Genomic DNA, 7,398 nt, shown 5'->3' with positions numbered 1-7,398 from the left:
TTTACCCTAGACCTTTCTACTTTGTTTAGAGGTTTGGAAAACCTTCATACACCCTATCTAGCACTTATCAAACCTAATCCAAGTTGTTTCCAAAGAAAATGAAAATAAACTAAAAATGCCATAGAGGCATATGAGAGTAAAATAGCAAATATGTGAATTTAAGAATATTGACCCTAATACATGTTGTGAATGGTGGGATCACTCCTATATACCATTTCAACACTCAACAACACCAATTGGGTCAAGCCAAGTCAAATTAAAAATCAAATGCAACATATGCATAGAGGTATATGTGACACATAGCCATGATACCCAATTCTGCCCTATGACTCTAAACCTTGACCAAATGATGTGAAACCATCTCCAAACCAAATATAACATTAAATTGACCATAACCCATGCCCAATTAAAGCAAGATGAACAATTTACAAGTTTAATGAAATTTGACACATCACCTCTTATGTGTTATGGCCATTTTTGCAAATCTTTGATCTAGACCTTTTGAAATGGTTTCAATGGTTTGAAAATGTTTCTAAACTAATAAGAAACACATTAGAGTCAAGAAAAGTCAAATCAAATGGAGAGAAATCAAATAGTGAGAAAATTCCCAATTTCACTCACATACACATAAGGCCAATTTTGCAAATCTTCACCAAAGGCCACCATTGCTTGATCTATTGCTTCGAGAATACTTGTATATGATAAACAAACACAAATGCATCAAAGAAACCAGAATCAAATCCAAGGAAATCTCAAAACCAACATACATGTGATAATGGTCAAAATTGGGTTTTATAAAATGTTCCTCACTTTACCCCCTGGTTTCGGACTTTTCTTCAACCAACCTTGGTTAACTCTTGCCATGTCATCCAAGACCTTGTCAAGGTAAACAACTTTCATGTTGACCACACATGCTAACTTTGACTAGGTTGACCAGAATAGAATTGACAAGTGGAGACTTTGAAATAAAAAGAAGATGACCCCAAATTTGAATTCTCACAAACCTTCACCAAAATGAACACCACCACCACCATTCTATCACATTAAATATATAATTGAGCTCCACAAAAAAGAATTGCAAAATTCCAACATTTTCTTCATGCGGCCATTTCATCAAACATGTTGTGTGCACAAATCGGAAAATTGATACATGCTATTAACCTACTGGACTTTTGCCTAAATCCCTTTCTATATTTGATCATTGTGCTACTGGTACCATCCCTGCATCATCCTATGCCCTGCAGCCCTGAGGAAAGTGAGGCCATGATCAATTTTCATCCATGCCATGTACCATGCCGGCCACCCTCACTCCATTTCTCCCTGGTCCTCTCCTATCCACCTCACCATGTCTACTGCCTTGCCTACACTCCCCTGAGCATGCTCGTACCAACCCTAAGCAAAACGACACACGCACTTGGCCAAACGTTGCACGCCCAGTACCATGCCACGGCATGTCCACGCACGCGGTGAGCGCGCCCAGCCAATGCCCTGGACGCGCCAGAGCACTGCCTCGCCTGGACGCTGTCGTCCTTCTCTTCCCCTCACCTTGCGCGTGCACACTCCACACCCTGCCAGGACCTCGCCAGACATCGCCATTGGTCGTCGCCTGCGCCGTAGACGAAGACATCATCGCAACTCTGCCGCCACGGTACTGCAAGTACGCCACCATCGCCAGCACGCCTCAGACCATCATTCGGCGTGCCATCACGCGCGTTAGCTCCGCCTAGCCATCGCGTACCTCGCGCGCCCCCCCCCAGTTTGCCCCTTCGAGCACCAGAGACGCCACGACGTCGACGACCCCTTCGCCGCATCCGCGGCCCTCTCACAAGCCTATAAATAGAGGAGCTCCGAGCTACCTTTCTTCACACAATCTGCTCCCCTCTCATCCTTGCCTCTTCTCCACCCACCAATTTGATCCCACCTCGCCGGAGCAGCTTCAATCGCAAGCTCGTCCCCGTCGGAGCCCGCAGATCACCGTCGCCGATTCACGCCGCCCGAGCCTCGCCACTGCTACCAGACGCTTCTGCACCGTCGACAACATCGCCTCGCACCCAGCAGAGCCCCGCGGGAACCTCCGACACGCCGCCGACCCCCTACCTCACCGGCGCAGCAAGGTCCTCTCCCCCGACGATGAAGACGACCCACAGCCGTGCGATCAGTTTCTAATCCAACGGCCGACGTTGCCAGGCACCGTTTCGGTGATTTAAACTCACTGACGTGTGGGACCCCATGTCAGCAGGCCCGAATCGTTACTGGGCTGCTTCTCAGTTTAAATCATTTCGGCCCATCCAGTTTCCCGCGCAGCCCAACTATTTAAACTTTGTATTAATCCATTTCAGCAATTATTCAATTCTGGTCTGTGCTATAAATTGAATAGTTTTAAATCTACAAATCCAAATCTTGTGATTCAAATTGTTCCAGAAAGCCTATGAAATTATCTACATTTTGCCACTGGTCTCAACCCCATATCTTGTGTATAATTTGAATAGAAAAAATAACAAAACAGATACTTTTCAGTATTCAAATAAATCTTAAAAACCAACCAATTTGAATCTTGAAGTGAATCCAATTGTAATAATTCACATTTAACAAACCCTAATTTACTATGTAAAAATATGATATGAGTTATGTACATGATCATGGGCTAGAAGCAAAATATTGGCTATGTAGTCAATACTAGTCCATTTAAACTATATCAAAATTTTAGGAATTTAAATCTACGAGGTATAGCACCTCATTTAAATCATTTTCTCAAGTGTTGTGAAGTAATGTGATGACCTCTACTACTTAGGATCATACTTGCTTACTTGTAGAATTTAAATCAATATAGTATTTAAATTGCAATGGTTATTTAAATCACATGAGATGATGAATCTCATTTAAATCACTTTTCTCAAATAATAAGTGTGAAGTGTTGACCTTGGTCAACATGTGATCATCCCTGGTTATTTGAGAAGGTTAAATCTTAAGAAGATTCAATGAGCGGAAATTCTTTCTCCCAAACCAAATAGAAACCCTAATTCCAATTTTCAATGAGAGGAAATTATTTTCCTAATATTAAATAAGGAAACCCTAGCATAATTTGTGAATAAATGTTAAGTAGTGATGCTAGATCAATTGTGTGAGCTATTAAGGCTAATTAAGACTACTTAAGTGTTGTTTGGTGATTGTATCCTCGTACTCGTTTATAGACGCTAGTACCGGAGACTATCAAGAGGAGGAGGTCTTCTACCAAGAGGAAGAGCAAGAGAACTTTGATCACATCACCAACCAAGGCAAGCTATTACCAATGCAAGCTAGAATAATGCAAACTATTTTGGTTGCAAGTTTATATTCCTGCCAAGTGCAAAGCTCTACAAGAGCAAGGCACCATTACATTTTTCTTTATGAACCTATCGCAAGTTTTTACTTTACAAGCTTTACTTGATTTTATTTATCAAAGTTACTTTTTGATTTATGATTCACTTGGTTTAGTTATAGAGTAGTACAAGAGCATCACACTTAGCCTAGCAAGCTCCAAGATACCTAGCACCCCTCATAACTAGTTGCTAGTGCTCAATATTAAAAAGTGACTATTCTAGTTGGGAACTTAGGAATTGAAATGACTTTGAAAACCTTGGAATGATGAGTCATTCTATTGAGAGATTTTGAAGGTGAATATGACTGGTGAATGACTTGGTGAATTTTACCAAAACTGATGGTTGGGTTCGGATGCGATACCATTCCAATTTTACAAGTACTCCCACAATACCTGAATCTGGGTAAGGCTTAGCTGGAAACTTATGTATTTTAGTATGGGTTCCCTCTGAACAAGCATCATAGGGGTTATGCCGAGGCTGCCTCCGTGACTGGTGAAGTGATGTGAAATGACGTGAAACGAGGTGAATGTCCGGCCCAAGCCCTGTGCAGTTCCCAGGCTGATGGTGTGTCTTCACTGGGAGGCCAAGCTCATGGGGAGAGGTGCCTATACTAGGGTATGTAAATGAAAGGTTAGGATTGGTAGTTCGCGTACTGCATACGATAAATCAGGGCCAGTTACCCCTGACGAACTATTGCAATTGTTGTGGCACAAGTGTACAACCTCTGCAGAGTTTAACCTATTCGAATAGCCGCGTCCGCGGTCATGGACAGTTGGAAAGGCCATACTGTTCCGTCATCAGAACTTTTCTAAAAATATGAATGGTGACTGGTGATTTGAATGGAAAGGTGACTTTGATTTTGAATCACAACCGAGTTGTGGGAATGACACTAATGTTCCCACTTGAGTAAGTTAGGCAAATGAAGAGGTTTTGTTTACTAAAGTGCTTATAAAACTGGCTTTATGCAAATGAAACTAGAGCTTAGAACCCCCTTACTATAGTTGATCACTTTTACCTTAGTATTAGTTTGCGAGTACTTTAAAGTACTCATGGCTGTGTCCCTGGCTATTCAAATGGCCAGACTATGAAGAGGAGTACCAGAACCCGGAAGAAGGACAACAGGACGTCTACGACAACTAGGATCACTCCTAACGTCAACAGTTGCCTGTGGAATAGATGGACTACTACTACGCTATTTCGCTTCCGCTATGTGTTATGTAATTGATAAATGGAACTTCTATTATTGTAATGAGACTGGATCATGTGATCCTTTATTTGTAAAACGATTATGGTATGTAATGAATGATGTGTTATGTTATCAATCTATTATGTCTCGCAAAAACAATATTCCTGGGATTGCGAGGAATGGCATAATAGGCATCTGGACTTAAAAATCCGGGTGTTGACACATGGGCATCTCGAATAATTATTTTTTGAAACTTCTATCATTTTCTTTTATTTTTAGTAAAGTGAAACAATAAGGGGGGGGGGGGTGCAGATGAAATATCAGAGCATACCTTACCGCCGACGCACCAATATGGTGGTGCACCTGCGTAAGGTATGCTCTGATTTTTGGGCTGGCTCGGGCCTGGCCGACTCTTATTCCCGACGCGCTAAATTTTTGCGGCACCGACAATATTGGGTCATCACTGGCGCACCCGAGACATGGTGCGTCGGTAGTACTTAGCATCGACGGGCACCTTTTTTGGCGCACTGGCAATAACACTTGCGGCTGTAGGATGTTTCCTCGTAGTGCTTGGCTTCATCCCTACGCAACTAGCTTGCGAAGGGGTCTTTTACGGCGTCTTCTAGTGCGTTCTTTCGTGGAGGGAAGCTCCGTGAGGCCTTTGAGTAACCCGGAAACGGCTAAGTCCTGGACCCCTTGCGAGGGATGCTCCGTGAGGTATCTCCCACTCGTGTAGACCTCCTGTCCCGCGAGGAGAGAAGCCTTGTTCTCCACAAACGGGCCACCGCGAGGGCCCAGCAGCAGGTGTAGCGTGGTACCCCATGTTCCACTACACCGACAGTAGCCCCTAGGGGCCTGGACCACGATCCCATCAACGTATGGTCAGGGACCCAACAAGCTGTGGGTCCACGAGGTGGCACATGTCGCGTAGCTCCTTGTAGAACGAATGTACCTCTCATCCGGGCCATCAAGATCAAACGACATGCTCTTGCGGGCCACCAGATTGCGTAACCGCCTTGTCGCTTGGGGACCTTCGCTGGTGCCTCAAAAGGGGAGCCATGTTGAGCCATGCCGCCGCTGCTCGTCTCCAATATTGTGCCTATATCCCCTCTCCAATCTTCTCGATCCCGTCTTCTTTCAATACCTCCTTCTACCTATATAGACCTCTCGTCCGGCCTCTGCTCCACGCCTTGGGGGAGATGTCGCCTAGTTGCACCACTCATCTAGTGTCAACTCATACTCATGGTTCATCAAACGGAATGATATCCGGTCGACTCCGGGTTGACTCTCCTCAGATTTGTGGTACTGTCCCACAGTATGCTTCAGGGTGTTGAGAAACTTTAGTGTCAAGCGGCGATAGGTGGCAGCCTCCTGAAAAACAAAGTCAAGAAAACCAATATTGTTGCTAAGAGTATTGAAATCACCGCGTAGACCTAGTTGGTTCAGAATATGGGGGCATGCCCATTTTGTCAACTTGATCTCGCGGTCCTTGAGACGGTTAAAATGGTTGAGATGACGTCGGTCATCGAACTCGATACCGAGCGAAACCGGGGTGTCCTCAACTAGTAGTGCAGCCTATGCAGCCACAACGCGCGAGCGGCTCCTTGTGTTTATTTAAAAAGGTAATTAGCAGTTAAGTATCTTAAGCACAAATTAAAAACTTTAACAAAAATAAAAATCTGATCCGATAGAAATAGACATATATATGATCATCCTCTACACATCTTGTAAAAGAAACTCCTCTAATTTCGAAATCTAGGATGCTCATTATAGTGATCAAGTTCATATATAATATGACCTAAGTCTAGACTGATAATGACAAAGGTAGAGCATGGATTTGTGGATAAAAAAGTTGGGGATCGGAGGAGAAACATACCATACTTCAATGGAGTGCGAGGAATCGAATGAAAAACGAACGAATTTGGAGATCCAAAGGAGTGGGTTTTGAGTTTGGAGGAGAAAGAGAGAGAGAGAGGATATGAAATTTTGGTTAAGTTTACCTCTTCCCTTCCTATTAGTGGCTTCTGACGCGTGGTACGGGCGGAAGGTACGGGTGCATCCCGCCCGTACCAGGTGCATCTACCTTTTGTTATGGCGGTCGACTCGGTACGGTCGGGTGGTACGATCGTATCACCCGTACCGATGATCGTGAAAGTTACTGGTTCCTTACCGAAATTTTGGAGTTTCGTCGTCGAAGTAGTACGGCTGGGCGGTACGGTCAGGTCTGCCCATACCGATGGTCGTGAAAGTTAGTGGTTCATTCAACCAAACTTCCAATTTTTCTTCCTTGGGCTGGAGATGTAGTACGGGCGCATGGTACGGACGGATCCCACCGTATCGTTGGTTGGTAAAGTTACAGAACCTGCGAAACTTATAATTTCTGTGCATTCCTTCACATGCCCTTGTACATCAATATTACCTCGAAAATAACTAAGAAAAAACAACATTATATATAATACAAGAATCCTCAACTGTTAGTATATAGAATCGAAAGTCATTGTTACTTATTTTATTCTCCTCTTTTCCTAAGGATCTCATGAACACTTTTTATTAAAAATAAAAACAAACGAATAAACATTAAACTAAACAAGAACTAGATAGAAAAATATATTAAGCATGGGTTGCCTCTCATGAAGCACTTCTAGTTAAGATTAATTAGCTTGACCGAGATGATGATCACCTAGATGTTGGAAGTGGAAGACCCACTCCAAAGTAATTAACTTTCAAATTGATGATCTCATTATTGTCATGTTTGGCCTTCTTCTTTCTAGGGAAGTGCACTACAAATGAATCTTTGGATGGTAGTCCAATTCTCACATTCCCTTCACGTAAATTGATTAGAGCTTTTATAGT

This window comes from Lolium rigidum, chromosome 3, assembly GCF_022539505.1.
Source record: "Lolium rigidum isolate FL_2022 chromosome 3, APGP_CSIRO_Lrig_0.1, whole genome shotgun sequence".
Lineage (NCBI taxonomy): Eukaryota > Viridiplantae > Streptophyta > Magnoliopsida > Poales > Poaceae > Lolium > Lolium rigidum.
This window is presented reverse-complemented; position numbering follows the sequence as displayed.